At 46.0% G+C, this 16,398-nt stretch overlaps 1 pseudogene; it reads right to left on the bottom strand.

Moving 5' to 3' along the window:
* Positions 1–7,169: 7,169 nt before the first annotated feature.
* LOC123164985 (cytosolic sulfotransferase 6-like) lies at positions 7,170–8,158 on the bottom strand (annotated as a pseudogene).
* Positions 8,159–16,398: the final 8,240 nt, after the last annotated feature.

Here is a 16,398-nt window from a genome sequence, read left to right as displayed (position 1 = left end):
ACTAGAACATTTAAGTCTAACCCACTTCCTATGCATAGGGATTTTGTGAGCAAACAATTTATGGGAACAATAATCAACTAGCATAGGAAGGCAAAACAAGCATAACTTCAAAACTTTAAGCACATAGAGAGGAAACTTGATATTATTGAAATTCCTACAAGCATATATTCCTCCCTCATAATAATTTTCAGTAGCATCATGAATGAATTCAACAATATAACCAGCACCTAAAGCATTCTTTTCATGAACTACTTGCATAGAAATTTTACTACTCTCCACATAAGCAAAATTCTTCTCATTCGGAATAGTGGGAGTATCATAAGAGACTTGAATACTATAAATTGTTTCCACATTAAAAGAGTAATGTTCAGAAAAAGGGTAATCATAATCATGACAAGTTTTATAAATATAATCATCACTACTTTTTTTAGCATAAGTTTCATCACAATAATCATCATAAGTAGCAACTTTGTTCTCATCATAATTGATTGAAACCTCTTCCAAGATAGTGGAATCATTACTAAATAAAGTCATGACCTCTCCAAATCCACTTTCATAAATATTATATGATTCAACATCCTCCAAAATAGTGGTATCATTACTTCCTAAAGTTGACACTCTTCCAAACCCACTTTCATCAATATAATCATCATAGGTAGAAGGCATGCTATGATAATAACAACTTTGCATATCAAAATTTGGGAGTCTAAAAATATCATCTTCATTAAACATAGCATCCCCAAGCTTGGGACAAACATTAATTTCAGCAAATATATTCTCAAATATGTCATCCTCATCAAACATAGCTTCCCCAAGCTTGGGCCTTTTCATATCATAAGCATAATCACTCTCATCATTAATAGAATGGATAGCACCAATAGTATAGCAATTATCATCATCACAATGAGTATTAGGAGCAACATCATTTGGGAGGGATACCTTTTTACCTTTGCTTCTCCGTTTTTCCTTTTCTTCTTCACATCATGTGCGGGTTTATCCCTCTTTTTTGACCTCCTTATTGATGAGATTGGTTGAATAGAAAGCTCCTCCTCGTTACCTGATTCATCATAAGAAATAATAGGAGGATATTGGGAAGTCTCTTCCCTTTCATTAGTGTTCTCTTCATCTTCTATTTGCTTTATTTTCTTTATGTAATTGGCAATATAAGGATTTTCAATGCAATTCACCGCACAATACATATAAATCTTCTCTAGATCAAAATCAAGAAATCTATCAAGATTAAACTTTGGAATACCCTCAGTTATACGTTTCATTTCCTCATACCCCAAAAGAAGACTAAGCTCTTTATGATGCTCAAGGGTAATCAAATTATCACAATTTTTGGACACGATTCGGTCATGAAACAATTTGCATTGGAGATTTAAATGACCATGTTCATTGCAAAGTTCACAAGGATCGCGAAAAATATTGAATTTTTCAGCACAAACATCAAGACTTTCTTGCAACAATTTAGTTTCTAAATGCTTGTGCCTCTTGCAATATCTATCTTCCCTATTTGGTGTGTACTTGCAAACCCAATACACTCCACAAAAATCGACATGCTTATAAGAGATATTTTCATCATGACTAGTGCAATTATCATTAGTACTATGGATATTCAAGGAATTCATACTAACAACATTGCAATCATGCTCATCACTCAAAGATTTAGTGCCAAACATTTTAATGCATTCTTCTTCTAACACTTTGGCACAATTTTCCTTTCCATCATACTCACGAAAGATATTAAAAAGATGAAGCGTATGAGGCAAACTCAATTCCATTTTTTTATTTTCTTTTATAAACTAAACTAGTGCTAAAACAAGAAACAAAAAGATTCGATTGCAAGATCTAAAGATATACCTTCAAGCACTCACCTCCCCGGCAACGGCGCCAGAAAAGAGCTTGATGTCTACTACACAACCTTCTTCTTGTAGACGTTGTTGGGCCTCCAAGTGCAGAGGTTTGTAGGACAGTAGCAAATTTCCCTCAAGTGGATGACCTAAGGTTTATCAATCCGTGGGAGGCGTAGGATGAAGATGGTCTCTCTCAAACAACCCTGCAACCAAATAACAAAGAGTCTCTTGTGTCCCCAACACACCCAATACAATGGTAAATTGTATAGGTGCACTAGTTCGGCAAAGAGATGGTGATACAAGTGCAATATGGATGGTAGATATAGGTTTTTGTAATCTGGAAATATAAAAACAGCAAGGTAACAAGTAATAAAAGTGAGCGTAAACGGTATTGCAATGCTAGGAAACAAGGCCTAGGGTTCATACTTTCACTAGTGCAAGTTCTATCAACAATAATAACATAATTGGATCATATAACTATCCCTCAACATGCAACAAAGAGTCACTCCAAAGTCACTAATAGTGGAGAACAAACGAAGGGATTATGGTAGGGTACGAAACCACCTCAAAGTTATTCTTTCCAATCAATCTGTTGGGCTATTCCTATAAGTGTCACAAATAGCCCTAGAGTTCGTACTAGAATAACACCTTAAGACACAAATCAACCAAAACCCTAATGTCACCTAGATACTCCAATGTCACCTCAAGTATCCGTGGGTATGATTATACGATATGCATCACACAATCTCAGATTCATCTATTCAACCAACACATAGAACCTCAAAGAGTGCCCCAAAGTTTCTACCGGAGAATCAAGACGAAAACGTGTGCCAACCCCTATGCATAGGTTCATGGGCGGAACCCGCAAGTTGATCACCAAAACATACATCAAGTGAATCACGTGATATCCCATTGTCACCACAGATACGCACGGCAAGACATACATCAAGTGTTCTCAAATCATTAAAGACTCAATCCGATAAGATTACTTCAAAGGGAAAACTCAATCCATTACAAGAGAGTAGAGGGGGAGAAACAACATAAGATCCAACTGTAATAGCAAAGCTCGCGATACATCAAGATCGTATCACCTCAAGAACACGAGAGAGAGAGAGATCAAACACATAGCTACTGGTACATACCCTCAGCCCCGAGGGTGAACTACTCCCTCCTCGTCATGGAGAGCGCCGGGATGATGAAGATGGCCACCGGTGAGGGTTCCCCCCTCCGGCAGGGTGCCGAAACAGGGTCCCGATTGGTTTTTGGTGGCTACAGAGGCTTGCGGCGGCGGAACTCCCGATCTATTATGTTCCCCGATCGTTTTAGGGTATATGGATATATATAGGTGACAAAAGTACGTCAGGGGAGCCACAAGGGGCCCACGAGGGTGGAGGGCGCGCCCAGGGGGGTGGGCACGCCCCCTGCCTCGTGCCTTCCTCATTGCTTCCTTGACGTGGACTCCAAGTCTCCCGGGTTGCTTTCCTTCCAAAAATAACTTCTCCAGAAGGTTTCATTCCGTTTCGACTCCGTTTGATATTCCTTTTCTTCGAAACACTGAAACAAGGGAAAAAACAGGAAATGGCACTGGGCTCTGGGTCAATAGGTTAGTCCCAAAAATAATATAAAAGTGCATAATAAAGCCCATAAACATCCAAAACAGATAATATAATAGCATGGAATAATCAAAAATTATAGATACGTTGGAGACGTATCAGAAGGGTGTGGAGCGTACTTGTAGTGGTGGTGGTTGGAGCTGGGAGTGGCCGCCTTTAAATAGTGAGTATCAGTGAGGCCAAGCGTCCAGGTGTGTCAATGCGCGGGGGGCGGAGTTGGTTTCTCGACCAGTGTGCCTATTTAATGGTGGCATACGGACGAACGGACATCATGTTTGAATGCGATAGACATCCCTCTCATCCCATCCAGTAACGCATCTCCAGAATTGAACATGCGCGGCTACCGGGGACCCGGTGCGGGCGGCGCTCTCGGCCAGTGAGTCGCTTCAGTGCCGACACCAGTGAGAGATCACTTCCACTCTGGGCCGGTGTCAATGTGGAGCTATCGCTCTAGAACGACATGAATGCGGGCAACCGCTTGGGGCGAGAATGTACGCGGGCGAGGGAGAGGGTTTTGGTCGGGCATGGTTGTCGGACGTGTGTGTGGCAGCGGTCCTGACCCCCGTAAACCCCCCCGGTGTGCTTCTGGTTTGTAGGGAAAAGAATGTCTGAAACGGCCCATGGATGGGTATGGGACCATGTTAGACGGCAAACACGTCTGGACCTCGTGATCCGGATGGATGTGAGCGGTTTGAGGGTCCGCGTTGAAGATGCCCTCATTACAATGCAGGCTAGGCAAATAACATTTACGCATCATTTTCTTTTCTTTTTTGCGAGAAACTTCCAATCTATTCAACTTCAATTATGGCAGTACAAAGAACAACAGAGGTAATAAAAATTACAACCATGCCTGTGGACCACCTAGTGACGACTATAAGCACTCGAGCGAGTAGAAGACACGCTGCCGTCATCGCCCCTCTCTTACCAGAGCTGGGCAAACCTTGTTGTAGTACACAGTCGGAAAGTCGTCATGCTAAGGCTAGAACCAGCGCACCAAAGCAACAACCACCGTCAATGAAGAAAGTCCTAGATCAGAAGGATCAAACATGTAAATACTCAAAAGAAGACCGGATCCAAACAGATCCTCCGAAGACCAACACCGACTGAATCTCGCGAGACCCGACAGAGACGTACCTCCACACGCCCTCTGATAATGCTAGACGCACGGGATGGGGATAGAATGTGGGAGACATTATTCCTACTAAGGTACATCGCCACCGCCACACAACCCCAACCAACATGTTGGATCTAACAAGAACGAAAACGGGATCCCTCCCGCCGGCGGGGGGCCGAGATCCTCCGCATCTCCATGGCCCAGAGGCCATCGAAGATGGGGCGGACACGCGTATACACACCGTTTTCTTACTGACAATGTTTGTTTGGAGTTTGTTTGAACCAACTCTCTTGGTTGATAAGGCTGGTCACAGTGATCTAAGTTACTATATGATGTTAACATATTATGTTACTCTATTTATCTCTCTCATCTTTAATTATTTGGCACATCATTTTTTTCCTATATGACATGCATGTTACTATCTATATTGCTCCCACTATAGTAGTTAACCAATAATGAGACCTTCACTGGCAGGGTGCGCAATGAAGATGTATGTGCTTCATTCTCCTCTTGCGGGCATTGCTTTCTCCCTTCATTCTCTTCAGTAGTCGAATGTAGCGCTTTCCAAGATTTGAGACTCTAGAAATGCCCTTCTCTTCAGGAATGCAGTGCATGCTCCTACTGTAACCATTAGAAACATTGTATCGGACTTTTAGTTTGTGGTTATTCAGATTTAAATGCTAGTCAGAAGGTGTCTTCGCAGCAATACCTTGCCTTGTGCTCTCGCACATCTCTGTAACTTTGCCCATGTGGCACTTTGAGTGATATATTTAGCTGGGACCCCCGATGATTGTTCAAAAAAAATTGATCTCTCTTGTGTGCCGATTGACCATTGGTTGCCGTGTTGTCTTTTTTAGTATTATATGATATTATTATGTGCTCTTGACGTGGCTATATTTGGCGTGTGGGAAATGGACAAATATAAATATTTGGGAAGATGCCTGGATCCCAAATTGTGCTACTAGAAAAGTTGTGACACCTAAGGGGGGACAATTGTTAACTAAGGTGGATGATTTGATTGATCCTGCTACGAATTCTTGGGACGAAGATCTAATTACACAAACAATGTGGCCCATTGATGTTCAACGGATTCTCTTAATTCCAATCTCGCAACATGATATGCCAGATTTCATTGCTTGGAGTTATACGAAAAATGGTATGTTCTCGGTTCGGTCTGCTTATTTTGTGGAGTGGGACCATCAGTATGAAAGTAGACTAAGACATTCTAATGAGATGGGGGCGAAGCACGGTTAATCCTATTTGGAGTAAGATATGGAAGTTATCGTGTCTGGCAAAAGTCAAAAAATTTATATGGCGTACATTACGTGGAACGCTTCTATGTCGGGTTACGCTCGCAAATAGACATATGAAGGTCACGCCCATTTGCTCTACTTGCTCTGAGGGTTCTGAAGATACAAAGCATATGCTTTTCCTTTGCAGTAGAGCAAAGGAGGTTTGGACAAGGCTGGGGATGGATGATATCATTGATAAAGCTTGCAAGGTTGACCTTGCTGGAGAGGCGGTGCTGGAGTACCTACTACTTCTGCCAGACCAAGATTTGAGGATAATGGGTTATCATAATGTGCGTGAAATGATTGTTGTCTCAGCATGGTATCTATGATGGGAAAGACGGAAGTTAGTGCACAAGGAGACAACTCAGAATGCACTTCAGATTTCAATGGGGATTCTAGCCCTTACGTCAAACTTCGTAAATGCATCATCCCCCAAGGCTTCTATGAAAAAGGGGGGTTGGTCATGTCCTCTTAGGGGTTTTGTGAAATTTAACGTTGACGCTTCCTTTGACCACGACTTGCTTAGGGGCACGATGGGGGCGGTTTTGAGAGATGAAAAAGGTAGATTTATCGCGGGAGGGAACGGGAAGATTGACTATTGCGCAGATGTGTTGATGGCGGAAGCCTCGGCTCTTAAATTTGGTATAACATTGGCGCAAAGGGCGGGATGTAATTGCCTTATTATTAACTCGGACAACCTGAAGGTGATTGATACCATGAAGAACGGAGGACAGTCGGCGGGTGCGGCGGCGGCAATTTTCGACGATTGTTTTCATTATGCTTGTGACTTCGTTGCTACTAGATTCGAACACTCTAATAGAGAAGCAAATAAAGTAGCTCATGAGCTTGCGAGTTTAGCTAGATTTTCGTTAATTTCTGATTGATTTGAGGAACCTGTAAATGAAATTGTAATGACCCTCACAAACGATGTACTTTTTATCTCTAATGAATAAAGTTTTTGTTTATCTCAAAAGAAAGTGCTCTTGACGTGGTAATTGTGGTGGAGACTTGCATTATCTTCACACAGTAATAGTGTCCATTTCATAAGGAAAACAAATGACATTTTTCACTTCCATGAACCCTTCTCAAGTAGCATAAACGAAGGCACGGCAACAACTGATTTATGCTTTTTTTTTCTTGAATACACACGAGTGTGCGTATTATTCATTAACAACTTATTTATGCATCGCATCGTCGAATTTGAACACGGATACATGTTCATGCGAGTATGTAATTCAGCTCTCCAGCAGAAGACCTGCGTAGCCATCAAACTAAAGAGATATGCAAACACACGTCAGAAGGTGAGACCAGAACCTCTCAGCTTCTCTTCAACGATGCAGTCCAGCTTCTTCGCCATCTCCTCAGTCAAGTGTGTCTTCCAGTCCCCCACCTTCCCAGCACGGAAGTAGGACGAGTTCTCCATGGGCATCCCACCAATCCGATCGGACACTCCTGAGGAGTTGACCAGCAGGCTCTTCAGATTCTCGAAGCTACACCGGGACACGACCTCCTCCACGGCCCCGCTGCTGACCTCCTCACCGGTGAACGGGACGCGGAGGAACTCGGCGATCATCTTGACGTGCTTGCCCGCGTCGGCCATCATGTCGTCGTACTTGAGGAAGAGGACCCTGTGGGGCTCCGCCACGCTCTGCTCCCAGTATCCGCGGACGTGGTCCTAGAGAGGACCGTACAGAGAGAACCCCTGGCAGAAGAGCTCGAAGGTGGCGTCCATGTCGAGGGAGAAGTCGGCGCTCACCTTGTTCATGTAGTGCCAGCTGGAGACGAACACGTCCTTGGGCTCCCGGCACATGTACACGACGCGGCAGCCGAGGGCGGAGATGCGCGGGGGCAGCAGCGACGGCGGCAGGTGGGTGGAGAGGAGCCTTGGGGAAGGGAGCTTGTGGAGGCCGGCGACCGGGTGGACGTCGCGGTGGGGCAGCTCGAGGGACGGCACGAGGTCCTGCGGGTGGGTGAGCAGCGGGTGGGCGCCGGAGCCGACACGACGGGGTGGCGGGAGCGGTTGGCGACGGCGAAGGCGAAGGCGAGCGCCTTGAGCCAGGTGGTGCTGCACTTGGGGAAGGTGGCGAGGACGACGTCGTCGGGGCGCGGCGCGAACTGGGACTGCAGGAGCGTGATGCTCGTCACGGCCCGGGGCGTGAGCCAGCAGCCTCGGTAGAGGAAGAATGGCTTCCACATCCTTTCCTTCTTCGGGAGAGTGGACAGGAGTTGCCTGTCTCCTTCCTCTGCGGCGTCATGGTTGATCTCGGCCATGGCGGATGGGGCGTGCAGCTAACTAGAGTGATCGAGCAGGTGCCACTTTGCTGGTATATATGGCAATGCATTATGCATGTATGTGGGGAAGGAGAGTAATGATGCAGACATATAATGCATTTTTAGCACCTAATGAACTTTCGTTAATTTGCATGTCCGTTGAGATGTCTCGTCCTCATGGTCATGGGTGTACAGGGGCGAAGCCAGGATTTGAACTTGAGGGGGGCGAAAAGCCAATGATCACGAGAGACAAAACATCACGCTGCCCTTGATGTCAATGCATATACAAATATATGTTTGGTACTTACCAAATAAAATAAAATTACATTTATATATATTAGATTATAAATTGAGTTGTATGATCACCAACATCCAACAAGTTGATTATCTCATCTGATCTTTAAGGCTTTTTCTTCCTAATAGTGTAACGCCTATGAGAGTCGTCTCCCATTTTGTGTGGAGACGTTTTTACTGTTTTATGCACAATGCTAAATAACCCGACTAAAATCATGATTTATAAAAATAATACTTTCTCGGTTCATAAATATAAGATGTTTTGAATATTTCAATATACTCCTTCCATCCCATAATATAAGATTGTTCTGCAAGCTGTTTTAGTTTTCAAAACGATATTATATTATGGGACAAATGGATAGACTTTATGCAGAGTGAAAGGATTGGACAAACACGCTGAAATGCGCATGTATACATCTAAATGAGAAAATGGTAGAACATCTTATATTGTGAGTGGAGGAAGTAATAAATAATAGCTTAGTGCAAAATGGTACCTGCTTATATCCTAACTCCAGGCGTCATCTGCTTGCATCTTGCCATCTACGAACCATAGAACAGTGGAAGGTTTCGTCGTCGTGGATATGCACAAGCGTCGGCCCTCGGCCGTGCCGCGTCCTAACAGTATACGCACAAACGGCGGCCATCCGAAAACGCCTGACCAGGAGACGCGCTAGCGGCGTCAGCGACAAATGCCCTAGAGGAACACGCATGCTGAGTTGCTGACAAGACAAACGCCCTAGAATCAGATCAATCGATCGATCTAATCGAGCACGTATTCACGTCCAGAGGCACTGGCCTGGGCTAAAACAACCACCCGCATTGTGGGCTTTGGGCTGTTGTAATTCGGTACAACACGTCTAAATTATTTATTCACGTATATGGGCTAATAAGTATGGGCTAATTAGGTAATTAGCTGCGGCCATTAGCGTATATACACTGGACTACCTGCTACAAATCGTTGAGGGGGGCGAGCCATTGGCAGAGGTCTAGCCCCTGCTCGCCCCTCCCTCTCTCCACCCGTGGTTACGTAGCACGTTCTCTTGCAACTAAGGGATTAGCCGAAGTCGAAGGGTTTCTCATGGTCATGGGTTACGTAGCAGTTCTCTTGCAACTAAGGGATTAGCCGAAGTCGAAGAGAAAAAATAAGGTAACTCCAGCTGATGATCCCAATTCATTTCAATAGAGTATTGTTGAGATTGTACCAATATCATGTTTTTTTTTAACGGAGGTAAAAAATTTGCCTCATCTATTAATTAAGCAGAAGAGAGCTTTCCGGTTAATTAACGGAAAACCAGACTAAAACCATCACAATCCCTGAGCGGCACGCATAAGATACCCCACACACGCCGCTCTAAAGAGGGCCTCGTCAAGACAGCACGCAGGCATCATCGTCATCACTTCTCCTCTAGAAGGCGTCTTCGCCGTCCCTAAACTCTGAGCAAACGACTCCGACTTCGCCGTAGGCGATCGCCGACTCAACCCACTATGAAGAGGCCTTGTGGAGTTGCATGAAGATCCATGCGAGAACTCAGCCACATGCGACCAGACAACACAACTCCGACTCTAACGGAGAACTACGAAGGACAAAACCAGGCACGGTTGGCGCCAGGAAAGATCACCGAACGGCCCATCTGCAGCCACTCATCGTACGCCGAAGGGCCCCGCCGCCGCAGCTTCGACTTCAGAGCAACAACCAAACCGAGGCAATCCCGTGGACACAGCAGAGAAGAGCCGACTACCGCAACCATTACTGCGTCGCCAAAATCGCTCCCACCATCATCGTTGCCACAGAAGTCTGGACGCCCCAACCGCCGCCATCCGCCGGTCCCGCTCGCCGATGACGGGCTCGAAAGACGAGCCCCCAAGAGGGAAAACGACACCAAGGTGCCGCCAACGTCCGACCACACAAGATCAAGGGTTTCCTCCGGAGAGGCTGTGATGGCCGGATCCGTGCAAGAGGGGTGCGGCAGCAAAGTAGCGATGCCTCCAGGAAGGTCGACGACGGCCGCAGCCGCCACCATCACTAGTCACAGCACCAGGCCAAGACTGAGTTTTCACCCAAGCTCCCGACACACCCTCGGCCGCACATCAAACCACCGGCATCGACAAGCCCACCAACCATCACCAACATCGAACCTACCCTTGGACGAAGAAGCACGAAGAACCATCTCAGCCAGCCACACCATGCGGAGGCCAACGGCGGCGAAACTCCATCAGCAGGCACGAGAACCATCAACGGCCGACCAGACCCATGACCACCAGACGCAGCGCAAGCCACCATTCCATGCCGAGCACCATACCGGGAAGGAACAGATGAGCGCTGCCTGAGGCCAGGAACCACCACGGTTTCCGAGCCACAGCCAAACATCAGGGGCACCGGCAAGCACCACGCACGCCGAGCACCAGTCAGGACCCAGATCTGTCGCGCCCGCTGCACGTCACCGCCCCTCCACGCCCCTCCACGTCGCCTCGGACCCCTTGCTGGCTGCACGCCTCGTCGGAGACCCTTGCAGCACCTCACGCCCGAGCTCCATGCCCGAAATTATTAGGAGAGTTGCTTTTGCAGCTCTGCAATATCGCAACGACAGGAGCAAGGAATTCCAGTTATGGAACAGTCCTGAGTCATTAATCCCGGCACGCCACCGGAGCAGCCTTGCCCGTGGCAGTGGCCAGCAAGCTCGCCCACGGCGGCCAGGAGAAGCTTTTATGGAACTCGAGCATGTGACCAGAAGAAACCTACATCGGTTTCGTTTCAACTTGGGCTTGGTAGCATGCGTTTCAAATAGACAGCACTTGCCGCTACACGCTGAGGCTTTGGGGCTTGGTGAAGGACTGGCTTCAGCTTGTCAGCTTGGACGTTGCAGTCTGGGCGAACTATAGGAGTATCAAGGACTGGTGGTTCGACATGGTCGCCGCCCAGAGGTTCCATGGAAGGGCGATGTCTTCCCTCACTATGCTAGTATGCAAGTCGATCTGGGACGAAAGGAACGCAAGGGTTTTTCGACGCAACTTTGCTCCTCCAACCATCCTTCTTCGCACCATCCAGAAAGCGGCGATTCTTTTGGCGACCGCGGGGGCGAAACATTTGGGCCACATTCTACCGGGAAAGTAGTGCGGATGTGTTATGCACCCCATGCTTGGGGCTTTTATTTTCTTGTCCTCTGTAACTTTGAAAGACATTTTCCCTCTCCTAATTAATGAAAAGGGGCAAATCTTTTGCCCCACGTTTCAAAAAATAAAATAGACAGCACTTTTACAAACCCAGCAAAAGAACCCATCTGGTTCTCGCCGGAGCTGATCCACACAACCGGAACAACACCACTCACATTCAGCAAAAACACACAACGGCAAGCTCAGAGATACAGAAGTGGGAAATATAAAGGAAACCAGTACCGCCGGACTTCCAATTGACGCGGCGCTATAAGCTCCATAGTTCAATCCTCTGCCGTGGCACCACCGGATGGTGCATGCCGCCCAGGATCGCCCTGGCCTCTGGAAGATCGAACTTACTGCGGTTAAACGACCTTCCCTGGTGCTGGTGGTTACAGATCCAACATCCTCTCCAGCATAGGTTTCTTCGCCTTCCTCATCATCAACATCAAGTCAGGCCCAACAAGATTGATTAATGGCCAAGGAATAAGATTACTACTCCCTCTGTTCCGAAATGTAAGTCGTTTAAGGGTTTGACGTGTAAATTTCGTAACGCTACGAGAATTTTTCACTTTTCAGAAATGCCCTCCCACCACCGCTCGCTCTCACCCACTCGAGCTCACTCTCTCGTTCCCCTCTCACCCACCCGGCCACCCCTCTCTCGCTCCCCTCCAGATCCCCGTCGTCGCCGGCTTCTCCTCGCCATCGTCACCGCTGAGCCACCCCGCTTCCTCTCTTTCTCCGCACCACCGAGCCACCCCGTTTCCTCCCACCGCCAGAAATCCACCACCCGTAGGTCAAAAGCTTGATTTTTTAGGCGCCGGCGATGAGCTTCTGGCCGGCGGAGGCGCTGGATCCGCGTGCTTCGACGCCGGCGACGAAGCGACATGGATCCGGGCGGGATGCTGCTGGAGGACTTCGGGCTGTGGGTGGACCTGGTGCGGCGCATCCGCGAGGTGCTGGCCAACTACCCGGAGGGCACCACCGCGCTGCGGGACGCCGGGAGCTCATCCAGAACGCCGACGATGCCGGGGCCTCGTGCGTCCGCCTCTGCCTCGACCGCCGCGCCCATGGGTCCCGCTCGCTGCTCGCCCCCGCGCTTGCACAGTGTACGCCAGCAACGACGCCGCCTTCACCGACGAAGAGTTCGCCAGCATCCCCCGCATCGGCGGCCGCAAGAAGTCCTCCCAGGCCTGGAAGACCGGCAGCAAGATGGGCGCTAGCTACACTCTCTATCGCTGCCGAGCTCTGCTTCGAGCTGCTGCTCTTTCAATTTGAGCTGCGCTAGCTAAGCTCTTTCAATCTGAACCAGTACGTGTTCATTTTCTACTCGTACGAATGTTGCTGCTGTTTTGTGTTGTCACCTACGAATGCTGCTGCTAATTTGAGTTCTACTGTTAATTTGAGAACAATATGCTTAGCAAGGACCCACTGTTAATTTGGAGTAGCAACTGTACTCCATTGAAGTACTGTTACTGTTAATTTGCAAACTGAATTTGGAAGTAGCAGCATACTGAATTTTGTATACTGAATTTGGAGTAGCAATTTGGAGTATGAAGCAGCTGTATGGATTACTGTTAATTTTGCATACTGAATTTGAGTAAAATGGAGTAGCTCTGTCACTGAATTTGGTTGGTAAAGATGCAGTAGCAGTAGGAGTTTTTACTGCACCTAACTAAGGTAGCTGCTGGGGTTAATTAGTTACCGCGCCTAATTAATTATCATGTGTAATCTGAACTGGTGTGTGTACCAAGTGATGATGGTTCTTAAGTTTAGCATGCATCACCAAGTTAATTGGGCGCCTAATTGCCAACTCTTTGTGTCAGGAACATATATTCATAATGGAATAAAAACAACTTGCCAAGTTCTTTTGTGACTGGAACATATTCAGAATGGAATAAAAACAACTTGCCAAGTTCTTTTGTGACTGGAACATATTCAGAATTTATTTCTACTCCAGTTCATTTGCTTAATTTTCTTGGAGTACATTTGCTTAATTTGCTTGGAGTACATTTAACTTGGAGTACTTCAATACTCCAAGATTTGCTTAATTTGTGAACTGGAGTAGTTTTCAGAATGGAATGAAAACTAATGGCAGTACATTTGCTTAATTTGCTTTGAGTACATTTAACTTGGAGTCCTCTGGTACTCCAAGATTAATTTGCTTAATTTGCTTTTCAGAATGGAATGAAAACAAATTTTGAGTACTTGCACTTGCACACAACACTACTCAGCAATTTTCAATTAATTTTCTTGGATTACTCCATCTTGCTATGTTAGGTTATCTTGCATTTTCTGTTAATTACTCCATCTTGGATACTTGGAGCACTGATGATGATTGCTGCTGTTATGTTAGGACTTGCAAGCAGTAGTTTTAGTACTTTAGTGTAGGACTTGCAACAAGAGGAGAGCTACTGTAGTATACTCCTCTTGTGCCCTCCATATTCTTGATCTCTTCTTTTCTCTTCTCTCTCTTCTCTCTTCTACAGTAAATATGAGCCCTACAATAATATGATTTGTGACCTTGAATGTTTTTTTTCCATCAGATTGTTTTAAAGAAGGGCTAATGAAAAAAGATGTGTGAGGGTATCAGTCATTCTCATGCCGGCATGCTGCACTTTTCAGCTAGCAGGTTGGTATCTCAACATTTCTCCATTCAAGTCATTTCCCATAGTGTTTTTTCGAAGCACTAAGTGCAGATTTGCATACTAAGAATGGCTGGAGTATTTTATTCACATCAAATTATGTCAAACAGTTTAGATTGTTCAACCATACCATAGTGTTTAAAAGTTTGGACATTCTGAAGATTCAAATAAAAATAGACATGTGCACAGTTTACTTGATCATGTCAAGTTACAGGTGAAAGTGACCCTCTTATGAGAATAATGAAGTACAGAAATGAGATCGAGTTCAAAGTAAGGCTGGGGTAAAATTTTCAAAGGCCATGATCTACTCCTTCCTGATATTCATGCTCCTGATATTCCTACTCCTATTCCTACTCAATTTTACCTTAAATGAGAGTAGCAATTATTTCTGCCCGTTAATTCATACTCCTACTGATTTGGAGTACTGATGAAACTAAGTCCAAACCTGTTCTAAATTGACAGTACTTGTTCATCTTTTCTATTGACAGTACCGGTCCAAACCTGTTCTAAATTGACAGTACTTGTTCATCTTTTCTATTGACAGTACCGGTCCAAACCTGTATTGATAGTACATGTTCTACTCAGTGTTCATCTTTCACTGTTCAATATCACTGTTCAGTTTCAGTGTTAAATTTCAGTATTACTCCAAGATTGTACTGCATGCAATTATTCAAGACAAATGATTACAACAAGTTTATGATCATCAAATTGTTTACTCAGATGCAGAGCGAGTACTGGGCGAGGAGATGAACCTAGGCGAGCAAAATTGAGAACTCCGGCTGGAGCAGCTCCTGTCCAGCGGCGAGGACTTCAGCGGCAGCAGCACCTGTGCGTGGGGAGGAACAGCACCTGAGCGCGTGCAGGCGGCAGCTCGCCTCCAACAGTGGGCAGCAGCAGAGCACCAGCTCGCCACCACCAGGGGCCGGCAGCACAGCACCAGCTCGCCTCCACCAGCGGGCGGCAGCAGAGCACCACCTGGGCACGCGCGGGCCAGGAGGGGCCCCTGGGCGTGGGAGAGGAGGAGCGCCTGGGCAGGAGTGGAGGTGGAAGGCGGGGATGGAGGCGGAGGTGGAAGACGCCAAGGAAGAAGACGGGCTGATTCAAAGTTTGAACTGGGGGCATAAAGGTCCATTTGCCCATTTTCACCTGGTCGGAACATATTCCCCAGCGACTTACATTTCGGAACGGAGGGAGTAGAAGGTATCACAAGGAACAGAGGAAGCAACCCGTAAAGGACAATCGTGCCAAAGCAACATTAATTCTGCACTGCATTCTACCAATTCTTCTATCTCTAAAATTTAACAACATGAAAAGACCTGCACGGCAACACTATGCACTGCATTTTATAGCAAAATGGTAGCCACCAAAAGATTAACAGTTACTTTCACCACTGAACATTTTATATCAACAACTCACATTAACCGGGACAAGCATAGCAACCATCAGAACATCAAAACGGACACGCACTCAGCCTCTACACAAACTGAACACAAGCATCATATCCACTCTTAGATACGTAGTAGAGGAAGCCATGATTAGATGACCAACCACAAACCAAATCCTAGATATTGCATCTGAGTGATGGCCATGGGCACACAAAGCAACATAAGGGTATGGAGGAAAAAAGAAAGCCAGTCAGGTCATATGGACAAAAATGCACTATGAAAGTCATTGTGTTCCAGAGTATTTTATTTTCTTTACCTATGCTCTCCTGTAATATTCAAACAGCCGAGTCAGATCTTTCTAGTGAACAAAATGCAGAACAAAGGTGCTGACAAAATAAGTGGAAAAAGTCTGTGGCTCTTTAGTCTTTAGATTTAGAGCATGATTGGTTTGCTGCCAATATTTGGCTAGCCAAATGTTGGAATTGCCAAATATTGGCAATACCAAGACTTGCCAAATATTGAAAACTTTATGTGAGATAGGCAAGACAACTCGGTAACCAACCAAGTAGTAGCGAATATTTGGCACAATGCCAAACATTGGCATGCCTATTTTTGACACCAAACCAATTATGCTCTATGTAACAGACTGACAAGGATCCGTGAGTTGCAGCTAACCAAAAACTTAAAAAAATGTAGATAAATCAAGATTCAGTTGAACCATTGTGAATTTGCTATCAAGTAAACGAGACCTATAAACCATTGCGAGATTGCAAACAAA

This window comes from Triticum aestivum, chromosome 7D (genome assembly GCF_018294505.1).
Source record: "Triticum aestivum cultivar Chinese Spring chromosome 7D, IWGSC CS RefSeq v2.1, whole genome shotgun sequence".
Lineage (NCBI taxonomy): Eukaryota > Viridiplantae > Streptophyta > Magnoliopsida > Poales > Poaceae > Triticum > Triticum aestivum.
This window is presented reverse-complemented; position numbering and strand designations above follow the sequence as displayed.